Genomic DNA, 15,744 nt, shown 5'->3' with positions numbered 1-15,744 from the left:
GTCAACAATAACATTTTTTTGTTTGTAGAAAGTTATGCAAATGCACAGTAGACACATTGGAGAGAGAGGTGTAATAAGTCCCACCACCCATCATGGAAGTATTTGAATATCAGTGGTAAGTACATTCATCAACAGTTTATTATGTATACCTACCTGATATGTGCTATACTTTTTAAAAGCTCATTATACATATATAGATAGGAAAATCATCATAGGAGACACTAGATGAATATTAAACAAACAGATTTGTCCTCAGTTCTCAAGACCAAGACATCAGTGAAATACTTCCTTTTATAAAATCTGTTAAGGAATACTGAGAGCTCAATATATAAAACCTGCATTTCAAATGTTCAGAGAAGAACACATTGATTGTAAAATGTTCTGTTGCAAAACAAGCTAGGATCAACGTTTTTATAGACAGAAAATGAACTCATAAGGCATTACATTAGCAGAAGACATAAAGATACAGGCTCCTATTCCAAGACATCACCTGAAATATGACTTTATACTTTCCAAGCCTTGCACACGCACTTCAGAAACGAAGACCTAACAGTGCTTACAATGTGCATCAAATAATCTGTTGCTCAGCAATGCATAGGAAAAAAGAATTAATGTGCAGCCCTTACTTTATGTCTGAGATCTGTTGTACTGGGCTGACTGCTGAACAAAACATTACTGAAAAATAGAATATCATGGACACATCTGTCAGTCCCTTCACACAGAATAGATGTATTTTATGCCTAGAGTGGACTGCATTCATCGATAGTTTCTTATACATACCTAGTTCATATCTACCTGCTATAGACTATACATTTTAGTGCTCATTATACGTGTATGGATAGAAAAGTCCTAACAGAAAACACAAGATGCACAGCAACATTACAAATACAAGCTCAGATCCCTAGACATCACTGAAATGGTTTCTACTGTAAAAGTTATAAAAATAGACTGAGGCATCAAAATAAGAAACCTATATTGTAAACAGATAAAGAAGAATGTGACAGCAGTGAATAAGAACTAAAATATTGCTTTCCAATAATTTAAGTACCAAAAGTTAACAGCAAATGAAACAAGAGAAAAGGCAACGACCCATATGAAGTATGGATGATGTTAAACTGCACATCAATGCATAACACAGAAGAAGTGAGGCATGGATAATAACCTAAGTTCTTGTTTTGCTGCACTGAGCAAAGGCAACAGGAAAGCTATAAGAAGGATAGGAAATATCTAAAAGTAGGTATCACTAAAATTATTCACCTGTGAGAAAATTTGCATTACTACTTTAGTCTATTCAACTTGTTATTATTAGTATTATTATTATTCATGCATTCCCAAATGTAACCTTTTATGGTACATGGCTAACTAAGGTCTATACATTTGTACAGAAAAAAAAAGTCAGAAGGTATTACATTAACAGAAGATGCATAGATATAGGCTCCTACTCCCAAGATATCACCAGAAGTAGGGCTTTGTACTCTACAAGCCTAGAAAATACAGTTGAGATAAAACATAAAACATCTCCATTATATTGGAAAAAATAGTAAACAAACTGATAAACAGAATATTACCAGCCTATAAGAAATCTGGAAAAGCAGTCTTGCCCAGAAAGTGAAAGAGAAGACCAAACATGCTTATAACATATAGAAAAGAATGTGTTGCTCAGCTGTGTAAAGGTAAGAAGAATTGATGTGCAACACTGATCTTATATCTGAATTTTACTGCGCTGGGACATCTGCTGAATGAAACCTGGCTGAAACAAGCGATATCTTGGAAACAACTGTTGATCCCAAGGTGTCCATGGAAGTATTTAATTGATAGTGGTATGTACATTCATCAGCAGTTTATTATGCATACCTTGCAAATTTTAAATTCCTACCTGATATGGGCTATACTTTTTAAAAGATCTAATTTACAGATACACACTCAGTTCCCAAGATGAAAGACATCAGTGAAATGCTTCCTTTTATGAAGGCCATTAAAGAATACTGGGAGATTAATTTAAGAAAACATCCTTTCAAATGGATTAGTGATTACTAATTGCTTTCTAACTGCTTTAATATGAAAAGTGATCAGCAACTGAAAAACAGTAGGATCATAGGAAGTTACTAGGCTATTGGCTTCAGGCCCTTAAGCCTAGCCAAGAGTTTAGCCCAGGTTTAGACAAGTCAGCATAGAGAGAGAATAAATCTCCTCTGCCTGCATTTATATACACGTTCCTTTGACATGTGCCATTATGAAAGGTGAAAGAGTTGTACTGCCTCAGCTATCTTTGGAAAACTGATGTGGTTTATGACACTGTCTGCATTATATATAAGATACTGCATTATCATTGAATAGAAAGTATGAATGGTATCAGAATTAGAAATACATTACTGATCCTGCATGAAATTGCTTATGTTACAACTGCACAAATAAACAGACACAACATAGACCAAACACATATGTTAGATAATTAGATATGACAGATACTATACTCACTATTGTTACTCCACATGTAACAGCAGCGCCTAACATAGGTACACTGTAGACCATAGCCAAAGTACTAGATGAGGTTGATACCACATATAGTAGTGACATAAAAGAGGGAGCCTTTCATGTTAATTACCATTCACACTAGGATATGGGGTATTGCACATTACAATATTTTAATTAATGTGTAGCATACTACACAAAGGATAATTTCACTGATAGTTAATATTGCACTGAGAAAAGAGAGACAAAAAACATATAAAAAGGATGGGGAAATAAAGAAAAACGGGGCTAAGAGTTTAACATTGCACTATGTGGTCTCCTTCAGTAGTGCTAAGACAGTAGGAGGCATTATAGAGTCTGATGGCTTTGGGCAGGAAGGATTTCCTCTGTGACGTTCAGTGCAGCATTTTATGCTCATCAATCTCCTGCTAAAGGAACTTCTCTGTCCACCCACTACTCTGTTGAGTGGGTGGTCAATATTTTTCATGATGGACTTCAGTCATGCTAACATTCTTCTCTCAGCCATGGTTTCAAGGGTATAACTGATATATAAAGGCAACAACCCATATGCTGAATGGATAATGTTAAACTGCACATGAAGGCATAACACAAAAGGTATGGAAAATAAACTAAGTTCATGTTTTGCTGCAGTGAGCATATGCAGACTGAAACCTAACTGAAGGAAGAGAAATTTCAAAAAGCAACTATGAAGAAAATTGTCCACCTGTGGGAATATTTGCATGTCTACATCAAGGACTCTTTGCAACTTATTATAATTATCCCTATATTCTGAATTGTAACCTATTCTGATATATGACAAGCTAGGATCTACACTTCTGTAGACAGAAAAAGAAGTCATAACACATTACATTAACAGAAGACATTTAGATATAGTTCCTGTTTCACAACATCACCAGAAGTATGAATTTATAGTTTACAAGCCTTGCACATACACTTGAGATAAAACTTCCCCATTACATTAGGATAAAAAAAGGGAACAAATAAATCAGTATGCAAATAAATTCACAAACAGAATAATACCAGCATATTCAAAATTTGGAAAAGTAATTTTGTGCAGAAACTGAAAGAGAAGGACACCTAACAGCATTTAAATGAATATAAAATAATTTTTTTCAGCAATTAATAGGCAGCACTTAGGTTACGTATGCAGTTACCTACACTCCAAGCTTTGCTTTACTGTGTTGTTAGCTGAACAAATCATGGCTGAAATGAGGAATATCAAAGAAAAATGTCAATCCCTTCACTCACAATAGATGTATTTCATGCAAAGAGTCGAGTGGATTCACCAACACTGTAATATGTATAATAACAAAAAAACTTCCGAAGGCATCTATAAAATGTAAATAAAACTAGGTATAACACAAGAAGAAAGAATGCAGCAAGTAGAAGCTGGGATTGAGCGTGCTTTCGTTCTTTATTTAAGAACTTCATCAGAATACTCTGTTCATACCAACCTACCACGGAAGACTGATTTTAGTGCTCATTATACATACATACATAGGAAAGTCATCACAAGAGACACTAGATGAAGATCAAAGTTACAGATGCACACTCAGATCTTAAGAGATCGGTGAAATGCTTCCAAACATAAAAGTTATAAAAATATCCTGAGAGATCAAAATAAGAAATCTATATTTCAAACGAATGGAAAAGTAAGCAACAGCAGTGAATAAGAATTAAAAGATTGCTTTCCAATAGTTTAAATACTGAAAGTGATCAGCACCTGAAATAAGAGAAAAGGCAACATCGAACATGATGTATGGACAATGAAAGACTGCACATCAATGCATAACAGAGAAGAAGTCTGGTATGGAAAATAAACTAAGTCCCTGTTTTACTGCATTGAGCAGCATGAAACCTGAAAAAGCATGGGAAATTTGAAATGCATGTATCAGTAAAATTGCTCACCTGTGAAAAGATTCACGTCTGCTTCAAGCAGTCTGTGCAACATATTATTGCCGTGCATACATTCCTGAAAGTAAACTTTTTGGGTGCATGACATCCTAGGATCTGCACATCAATACAATGAAAAATAAGTCATAAGACATTACATTAACAGAAGATGCATCGATGCAGTTTCCTATTCCAAGATGTCACAAGTATGACTTTATACACTGTAAGCCTTTAAAGTACAGTTAAAATCAAATGTTTAACACCCCTTTTATATTAGAAGAAAAAAAACAAATAGTGTAAAATTTATAAACAGAATATTACTGGGCTATTTGAAATCTGGCAATTAATCTTGGCCAAAAGCAAAAACAGGAGAAGACCTAGAAGAGCAGTGCATATCTAAGAAGAATTGATGTGCAGTACTTACTTTTTATCCAAAATTTTTGTCAAGCACTCTGTGCAACTTATTATTATACATATAGTTAGGACTGTAACCTGTAGTCATGCAGGACAAGCTAGGATCTGCACTTCTGTAGACAGAAATAAAGTACAAGGCATTACAGTCTCATAACATATATAGATAAATAGACTCCTATTCCAAGACATCAACAGACATTAGAGTTTACAAGCCTTGCACATACACTTGAGATAATATATCCCATTATATTAGGATAAAAAAGTGAACAAATAAATCACTATTAAAAAAATACTAAACAGGATATTACCAGCCTTTTCAAAATTTGGAAAAGTTATCTTGTGCAGAAACTAAAAAAAAAGATGAAGATCTGACAACACTTATAAAGTATATAAAATAATCTGTTTCTCAGCAATGCAAAGGTAAAAAGAATTGAAATGCAGCACTTACCTTATGTTGGCACTTACCATATGGCAAAATTTTGCTGCTCTTGGTCATCAGCTGAGTAAAACATGACTGAAGCAAGGAATATCACAGAAACCAGTTTCAATCCCTTCGTTTACAATAGATGTATTTCATATAAAGAGTTGAGCACATTCGCTAACAGTTTAAGATGTATACCTTTTCATACCTATCAGCTGTGGACTATCGATTTTATTGTGGATTATACATATATAGATAGGAAAGTCACTCTAGGAGACACTAGATGTAGAACAAAATTACAGATACACTCTGAGATCCCAAGATTTGTCAAATGCTTCCTACCATGAAAGTTATTAAAATGTACTGCAAGATCAACATAAGAAACCTATGTTTCAAACGGATAGAAAAGAATGCAACAGCAATGAATAAGAATTAAAAGATTGCTTTCCAGGAATTGAAATGCGAAAAGTAATCAGCAAATGAAACAAGAGAAAAGTTAACAACCAATATGATATATGGGTAATGGAGCATTATCAATATATAACACAGAAGGATTCAGGTATGGAAAATAAACAAATAAACAAAGACCCTGTTTTGCTGCATTGAGCACGTGCAGCATAAAATCTGAAATAATTAAGGGGAATCTCAAAAAGTATGTATCACTAAAATAGTTCACCTGTAGGAAGTTTTGCATGTCTGTTTCAAGCAGCCTGTGCAACTTCTTATAATTATGTATACATTCCCAAATATAACCCTTTCTGGTGCATGACAACCTAGGATCTACACATCTGGACATAAAAAGTAAGTCATAAGGCATTACATTAACAGAAGACATAGAGGTACAGCTTCCTATTCCAATACATCACCAAATGTATGACATTATATGCTACAAGCCTTGAACATACAGTTGAAATAAAACATAAAACATCCCCATTATATTTGAAGACAGAAAAAAGAGTGAACAAATAAATTTATAAACAGAATATTACCATCCTATTTGAAATCTGGCAATTTAATCTTGCCCAGAAACTCAAAGAGAAGAGGAACTAAAATAACTTTAATATATGTAAAATATTCTGTTGCTGAGCTATGCAAAATAAGAAAACTTGATGTGCAGCACTTACCTTATATCCAAATCTTGCAGTAGTGGGGCATCTACCTAATGAAACTTGACCTTATATCCAAATCTTGTAGTAGTGGGGCATCTACCTAATGAAACATGACCTTATATCCAAACCTTGCAGTAGTGGGGCATCTACCTAATGAAACTTGACCTTATATCCAAATCTCGCAGTAGTGGGGCATCTATCTAATGAAGCTTGACCTTATATCCAAATCTTGCAGTAGTGGGGCATCTACCTAATGAAACTTGACCTTATATCCAAACCTTGCAGTAGTGGGGCATCTAACTAATGAAACTTGACCTTACATCCAAACCTTGCAGTAGTGGGGCATCTAACTAATGAAACTTGACCTTACATCCAAACGTTGCAGTAGTGGGGCATCTAACTAATGAAACTTGACCTTATATCCAAACCTTGCAGTAGTGGGGCATCTAACTAATGAAACTTGACCTTATATCCAAACCTTGCAGTAGTGGGGCATCTACCTAATGAAACTTGACCTTATATCCAAATCTTGCAGTAGTGGGGCATCTAACTAATGAAACTTGACCTTATATCCAAATCTTGCAGTAGTGGGGCATCTACCTAATGAAACTTGACCTTACATCCAAATCTTGCAGTAGTGGGGCATCTATCTAATGAAACTTGACTGACGCAAGGATCACCCAATATGGAACTATTTGATTATCACTGGTGAGTGCATTCAGCAACAGTTTATTACATATACATTGTTAATAATGACCTGATATGCACTATACTATTTAAAAGCTCATTCTACATTCATAGTTAGGAAATATATCCCAGAAGACACTAGATGAAGATCAGAGTTACAGATGCATGCTCAGTTCCCAAGACACAAGCCATCAGTGAAATGTTTCCTTTTATAAAAGTTATTAAGAATACTCAGAAATCAGTATAAGAAACGTATCTTTCATGTGCAGAGAAGAATACATCAGTCAATCATCTACTGTAAGACAATAAAGGCAACAACAGTAATGAAACAATGCAGATAAATGTGTAACACAGAAGAAGTAAGGAATGGAACATCCCTTTTTGCTGCAGTGATCATTTGCAGATTAAAGCATTATTGAATGAAAATAAATCTCAAAAAGTATCTATGAAAGAAATTGATCATCACTGAAAATGTTTGCATGTCTGTCAATCACTCTGTACATCTTATTATTATTATCAGTAAATTCTGTATTCTAAACTTTTCTGTTGCATAAACTACGATCTACACTCAGTAAACAGAAAATGAAGTCAAAAGTCATTACATTAGCAGAAGACATATAAATATAGGCTCCTATTCCAAGATGTCATTGGACATATGACTTTACAGTTTACAAGCCCTGCACCTACACTTAAGGAAATACATCCCCATTACATTAGGTCAAAAAGAGTGAACAAATAAAACAGAATTGTGCCAGCTTATTCAGAATCTGGAAAAGTCATTTTGTGCAGAAAATGAAGGTGAAGAAGCCCTAACAGTGTTTATTACATCTATAAAATAATCTGATGCTCAGACATGCACAGTAATAAGAATTAAAGTGCAGCACTTGCCTTACGGCTGCACATATCTTGTGCATGCATTTTGCACTACTGGGCATCTGCTGAACAAAATTTGTCTGAAACAGGAAGTATCACAAAAACATCTGTTCATCCATTCACTTACAATAGATGTATTTCATGCCAAGAGTTGAGAACATTAGCCAACAGTTTATGATATATACCTTGTTCATACCTATCTGCTATGGATTATAGATTTTAGTGTTCATTATAAATATATAGATAAGAAAGCCATAAGAAGAGACATTAGGTGAAGATTAAAGTTACATGCTCAGACAGAAGACATCAGTGAAATACTTCCTTGTGTAAAAGTCATCAAGGAATACTGAGAGATCAGTATAAGAAACCTACATGTCAAATGTGCAGAAAAGAATATGTCAATGAATATCAATTGCTTTTTAATACTTTTTATATGAAAACTGATCATCTACTGGAAAGCAGTAAAGGAAACAACCCATATGATGTATGGATAATGAAACCCTGAGCATAAATGTGTAACACAGAAGAAGTCAGGAATGAAAAATAAAACTCCATATTTTGCTGCATTGAGCATGCGCAGAATGAAACATAACTGAAGGAGGAGAAATTTCAAACAGCATTTATAAAGGAAATAGTTAATTCGTGGATATATTAATTTGTCTGTATCAATCTCACTGTGCAACTTTTTATTATTATCAGTACATTCTGGATTATAAAATGTTCAGCTGCATGATAAACTAGGATCTACAATTCTGTAGACAGAAAATGAAGTCATAAGGCATTACAGTAACAAAGGACCTATAGATACCCACTCCTATTCCAGCACATCATCGTATGACTTTATAATTTGCAAGCCTTGTACCCACATTTTAGATAACACACTCCCATTACATTAGGATAAAAAAGCGTATATAAATACATCAGTATTTAAAATTAGCAAACAGAATTTTACCAACCTATTCAAATTCTGAACATGTAATTTTGTGTAGAATCTGAAACAGAAGACCTAACAGTGCTTATAACATTTATAAAATAAAAATAATTTAGCGCTTACCTTATGACTGAATTTTGCTGTAGTAGGTAGGCTGCTGAACAAACATTGAGTAAAATGAGGAATATCATGGAAATCACTGTTGATCCCTTAGCTCACAAAATATATATTTCATCCAAGATTTGAGTACATCCATCAGCAGTGTATGATGTATACCTTGTTCATACCTACCTGCTATGGACTATAGATTTTAGTACTCATTATACATATATGAAAGTCATTATAAGATCACTAGATAAAGATCAAATTTACAAATATACACTCATATTCCAAGATGTCTTTGAAATCTTTCCTACCTTAAAAGTTATAAAAATATCCTGAGAGATCAAAATAAGAAACTTGTGTTTCAAATGGAATGAAAAGAATGCAATAGCATTGAATAAGAATTAATAGATTGCTTTCTGATAGCTGAAGTACCAACAGTAATTAGCAAATGAAACAAGAGAAAAAACAACAACCCATATGATGTATGGATATTGAAACACTGGAAATGAATGGATAACACAAAAGAAGTCAGATATGGAAACGGGACTTAGTCTCTGTTTTACTGCATTTACCATGTGCAGTATGAAAACTGTAAGAAAGATGAGATATTACAAAAAGCACATGTGACTAAAATTGTTTACCTGCAGGAAGGTTTGCCTGTCTGCTTCAAGCAGTCTGTGCAGCTTATAATTATTATGAAAACATTCTCGAGATTTACTGTGTTTTCTGCATGACAACCTAGGGTCTACACAACCGTACTTTAACATTAACAAGTAACCTTATATTAACATAAGATGTATAGATACAGGCTTCTACTGCAAGACATCACAAGAAGTAAGACTTTATACTCTACAAGCCTAGAACATACAGATGAGATAAAATTGAAAACATTTTTTATTATACTTAAAGCAAAAAAGAGTGAAATAATAAATTCATAAACAGAATATTACCAGCCAATTTGAATTTTGGTATTTTAATCTTGCCCAGAAACTGAAAGAGGAGAAGACCTAACAGAACTTATAAAACATATAACATATTCTGTTGATCATCACTTCAAATGTAAGAAGACTTGATGAGCAGCATTTATCTTATATTCGATTTTTTGCTGTACTGGGATGTCTGCTAAATGAAATTTAACCGAAGTGAGGAATATCATGGAAACAACTGTCAATCCCATCACCCACTATGGAACTATTTGATTATCAACAGTGAGTGCATTTGGCAACAGTTTATTATGAATACCTTAAAAATACCTACCTGATATGGGCTACACTGTAAAACTCATTATACATTCATCTTCTAATTTGGAAAAATATCCCAGTTTGCACTACACTAATGCACTACACTAAGTTCACAGTTATAGATACATGATCATTTCCCAAGATGTAAGACTTCAGTGAAATTCTTGCTTCTATGAAAGTCATTAAAGAATACCGAGAGATCAGTATAAGAAACCTTCCTTTTAAATGGGCATAGAAGAACACATCGAGGAATATAATAGCTTTTTAATACTTTTTGAAGGAAAAGTGATCATCGTCTGTTAAAGTAAAGGCAACGACCCACATGATGTATGGGTAATGAAACACTGTATAGAAATGTGTAACACAGAAGAAGTCAGGAATGGCAAATAAACTAAATACATTTTTGATGCATTAACCCTGCGCAGATTGAAATATAACTGAAGGAAGGGAAATCTCAAAAAGTATCTGTGAAGGAAATTGCTCACATGTGACAATATTCAATTGTGTCAATCACTCTGTGCAACTTATTATCAGTAAATTCTGGATTATAAAATGTTCTATTACATAATAAGATAGGATCTACACTTCTGTAGACAGAAAATGAAGTCATAAGGCATTACAGTAGCAGAAGACATATAGATTTAAGCTCCGATTCCAAGACAACACTGGAAGTATGACTTTATAGTTCACAAGCCTTGCACATACATTTGAGGAAATACAACCCTATTTCATTAAGATAAAAAGAGTGCACACATTTATCAGTATTTTAAAGATTAAAAAGCAGAATTTTACCAACCTATTCAAAATATGGAAAAGAGAAACTGAAAGAAAAAAAGATCCAATGGTGCTTATAACATAGTTTAAATAATCTGTTGGCCAATGATGCATAGGTAAAAAGCATTAGAGTGTAGCACTTGCCTTATGTTTGAATTTTGATCTACTAAGTCATCTGCTGAATGAAACATTATTGAAATGAGGAATATCATGGAAACCTCTGTCAATCCCTTAGCTCACAATAGATGCATTTCATGCCAAGAGTTGAGTACATTTACCAACAGTTTAGGATGTATACCTTGTTCATACTTACCTGTTATGAACTATAGATTTATGTGGAGATTATATTTATATGTATATATATATATATATATATATATATATATATATATATATATATATAGCTAGGAAAGTCATTAAAGCAGACTGTAGATGAAGATCAAAGTTACAGATATGCCATCATATCCCAATACATCTTTGAAATTCCTCCTGCCTTAAAAGTTATAAAAATATACTAAGAGATCTAAATAAAAACCCTATGTTTCAAATGGATTGAAAAGAATGCAATAGCTTCAAATAAGAATTGGAAAAATACCTTCCAGTGGTTGAGTTACAATCTATATAATGCATGGATATTAAAACACTGAACATTAATGAACAACACAGAACAAGTCAGATATGGAAAATGAACTAAGTCTTTGTTTTGCAGTGTTCACCACGTACAGCATGAAAACTGAAAGAAGGATGGGAAATTACAAAAAAGCATGTATCACTAAAATTGCTCAACTGTGGGAAGAGTCACAAGTCTGCTTCAAGCATTCTATTATTATGCATACATTGTCAAAAAATGTTTATGTTGCATTACAACCTGGGGTCTAAACAACTGCACTCAGAAACATAAGTCATAAGGCATTACATTAACAGAAAGTGTATAGATACAGGCTGCTACTCCAAGCTATCACCAGAGGTAGGACTTTGTACTCTACAAGCCTAGACTACATGGTTGAAATAAAATGTAAAACATTTCTATTATACGTGAACAGAAAAAAAGAGTGAACAAATAAATTTATAAGCCGAATATTTAAAGCTTATTTGAATTCTGGTATTTTAGTCATGCCCAGAAAATGAAAAAGGAGAAAAACTAATGGAACTTCCAAAACAAATATATTCTTTTGATCAGCAGTTCAAATGTAAGAAGACTTGATGAGCAACACTTATCTCATATCTAAATTTTGATGTACTGGGACATCTGATGAATAAAATTTGACTAAAGTGAGGAATTTCATGGAAATAACTATCAATCCCATCACCACTATGAAAATATCTGATTATCATTGGTCAGTACATTAGGAAACAGTTTATTAAGTATGACTTCTACATACCTACCTGATATAGGCTCTACTATTTAAAAACTCATTATACATTCATAGTTAGGAAAGATATCATAGGATGCACTAGACAAAGATCAAAGTTATAGATACATACTCCATTCCCAAGACATAAGACATAAATAAAATACTTCCTTCTATTAAAAGCAATCAAAGAATACTGAGAGATCAAAATAAGAAACCTAGATTTTAAATGTGCAGAGAACAATATGTCAATGAATATCAATTGCTTTTTAATACTTTTTATACAAAGAGGAATAATCTACTGGAAAACAGTAATTGCAAGAACTAATATGATGTATGGCTAATGAAAGACTGCAAATAAATGCATAACATGGAATAACCCAGGAATAAAAAAATAAACTATTTCCTTTTTCTGCTCTGTTCACAATGTGCAGATTAAAAGATAACTGAAAGAAGAGAAATCCTGATAAGCATCCGTGAAAAAAAAAAAATGTTCACCTATGAGAATATTTGCATGTCTAAGTCAAGTATTCTGTGCAACCATTTTTTTATTATCATTATGTTTCTAAGATTGTAAAATATTCTATTGCATGGCAAGATAGGACCTGCACTTCTGTAGCAGAAAATAACATTAGCAGAAGGCATGTAGATATAGGCTTGATTCCAAGATGTCATCAGGAGTATGACTATTTACAGTTTACAAGTCTTGCACACACACACACACACACACACACACACACACACACACACACACACACACACACACACACACACACATACACACACACTTGAAATAATACATTCCCATTACATTAAGACAAAAAAAAGAGTGAATAAATAAATCAGCATTCAGAAATGAATAAACATGGCGTGGCCAAGGATGAACACAGGATAGCAGCAGATTTCTTCAGCTCCACCAATTTCACAACACTGACAGGAAATAATTACTTTTAAAATTAATTTATGAAGTAATTTTCTTTCTAAATATGTTTGGAATATCTATTACTTGAATAATATCAAAAAAAGAAAGAACATTTTAATAATATTCCTGTCAGAAAACACTTTGGAAATTTTTTCTGTCAGCTTTTCTGTTTGAAATGAGTTCCAGTAAGACAAATTCTCAAGATTCCAGCATCAAGAAAGAACTTCAGTCTTTGATATCTACAATCCAGCAACTTACTGCCAAAATGGATAAACTGGATACTAAAATTGATACCTTTATAGAAAAAACTACAAAACAAATAGACTTGTTACATATAGACTTGCAACAACAGAAGACCCAGATTACAGGCATAGAAGAGACTGTAAATGACATGGAGAATAGAATCCAAGAAGAAGAAATCAACATTGTGTTTTGCTGAAACAGAATACACATCTACAAACTAAACTTGATGACCTGGAAAATAGATCTAGGCACAATAACATTAGGATTTTTGGACTGCCAGAAAATATTGAAGGTAACAATATTACTTCTTTTTTAAATACATGGCTCCCTAAAACTTTAGACTTACCAGAAGCTTTTTCTTTTGGTATCGAAAGAGCCCATAGATCTATATCTAATTCTAACTCTAACAAAAAGTATCCTAGGTCAGTTATAGTTAGATTTCTATCATCTTTTGATAAAGAGATGGTACTTAAAACTGCTTGGGCTAAAGCACCTGTTAAAATTAATGAGACAACTGTGCATTTTGACAATGACTATTCTTCCTTGGTAATAACTAAAAGAAAAGTTTTCCTGCCATTAATAAGAGAGCTTAAGAAAGCACAGTTTAAAACCTACCTACTGTTTCCTGCCAAGCTAAAAATCTTTCTTCCTGATGGTCCTAGAATCTTTGAAGACTTAGACTCTGCATTGCTGTTTATCAAAAAAAAAATAAGATTTTGGATAAAATAGAGGAAATGGAATGGGCTAGTCCTTCATTAAAGAGGTTGGCAACAGAAGCTTCATGGAAGACTTCAGAGAAGAAAAAAAAGACTAAAAAACAAATGAATGTTTTTTCTTTTTCTCTCTCTCTTTTTTCTTCACTATTAGTCTTTTTAAATACAGTTACTGCATTTTCATAAAGCCACAAATATTCTGAAAAAGATTTAATCAAAGTTACTTTCTGTGTACAAAGAATTGTTTTTGTTTTATAAATAGTCAAAATATCTGAGGAACTAATAACAAGCTATCAATCAATCTGTTTCTCTTTGTGACAAAGAGACTTAAGGTTAGTAATTAGATACATTTCTTTTTTTTCTTTTATTTTAAATAATGACATTCTTTTTAGATTATGCATTTAGTAAGGGGTGGGGGAGGGCAGGTAGAGAAGTGTAATGAAAATATGATAAGTGGAATAATAACTTATTAATTCCTTGTAAAAAAGTATATATGTTGTTTAAATACTGTTGCTAATTATTTTTCCATGATTCTATTGCTCATACTTGTTTACAAATAACCTGTCATGCTTTAATTATTAATAATTAGAACTAAATGGTAGTAAATGATATGTTTCATATCTATCTTTATTAATATATACAGCAAGTTATATTCCACTGTAGATACTTTTTATAGCTTCCTTTTTTTTTTTTTTATTATCTCTTCTCTTACTTTCTTTTATTTCTACTCTCTGTTTTTTTTCTTTTCTCTCTCTCTCTTTTTCTTTCATATAGGTACATTTACATGCTTTTGATAATTCTGATACAGTAAATAATAAGATGTGTATAAAAATTGAATAGGGACTTAAAAAAATTGTAGTATTATATACTAATAACTGTGGGCTTAGTTTCACTGTCATAGAGGCTGTAATAACTTATAAATTACTTCGCGAAGGTTTTGCTCTGTTTAGTTTAATTTATATTGCTAAATGAATGTCAGTCACTTGTATTTATTAAAATTCCCGCCAGAATGTTAAGGGAGACAATTTGGGATGTGGGTTACCTCGTGAATAGTGTCCTCGAGTTGTTTTAAAAGCTTCAACACTCAGAATGCACGCAGAGAAGCTGAATGCAGTCAATTTGAACTTTGACCTCTGAATTCACACTGACACATCGCAGATTCAAGGAGAACACTCTACCACGAAGTAGAACTGCTGCAAATGCGACTCTGCGATGGAAAATGAACTCTATTACATTTAAATGTGAGTTATTTTTTATAACTATTTACTTATTTATGTTATAATTTATAAAAAATGAAAGTTATAATGATTTTAAATGATTCAGTATCCCATAATAAACAAATGTGATATTTTAGAAGGCACAGAAAGTAAAACATATATATATATGTTTTTGAAAGTTTACTTGACTGCAACATATTATTGTATGTATGTACTTATGATTTAAACATATACAATGTTACAATTCATTTGACTTATCTAACTGACAAGCATAAATATTATTATGATTTTATTTTAGAAGAAGTTGTCATGTGACATATTTTAAAGCAGCAGTTCAGATATATAAAATACAGATG

The sequence above is a fragment of the Protopterus annectens genome, chromosome 3.part1 (assembly GCF_019279795.1).
Source record: "Protopterus annectens isolate FY-2018-M chromosome 3.part1, PAN1.0, whole genome shotgun sequence".
NCBI lineage: Eukaryota > Metazoa > Chordata > Ceratodontiformes > Protopteridae > Protopterus > Protopterus annectens.
The sequence above is the reverse complement of the archived record's forward strand: the minus strand, read 5'-3'. Positions refer to the sequence as shown.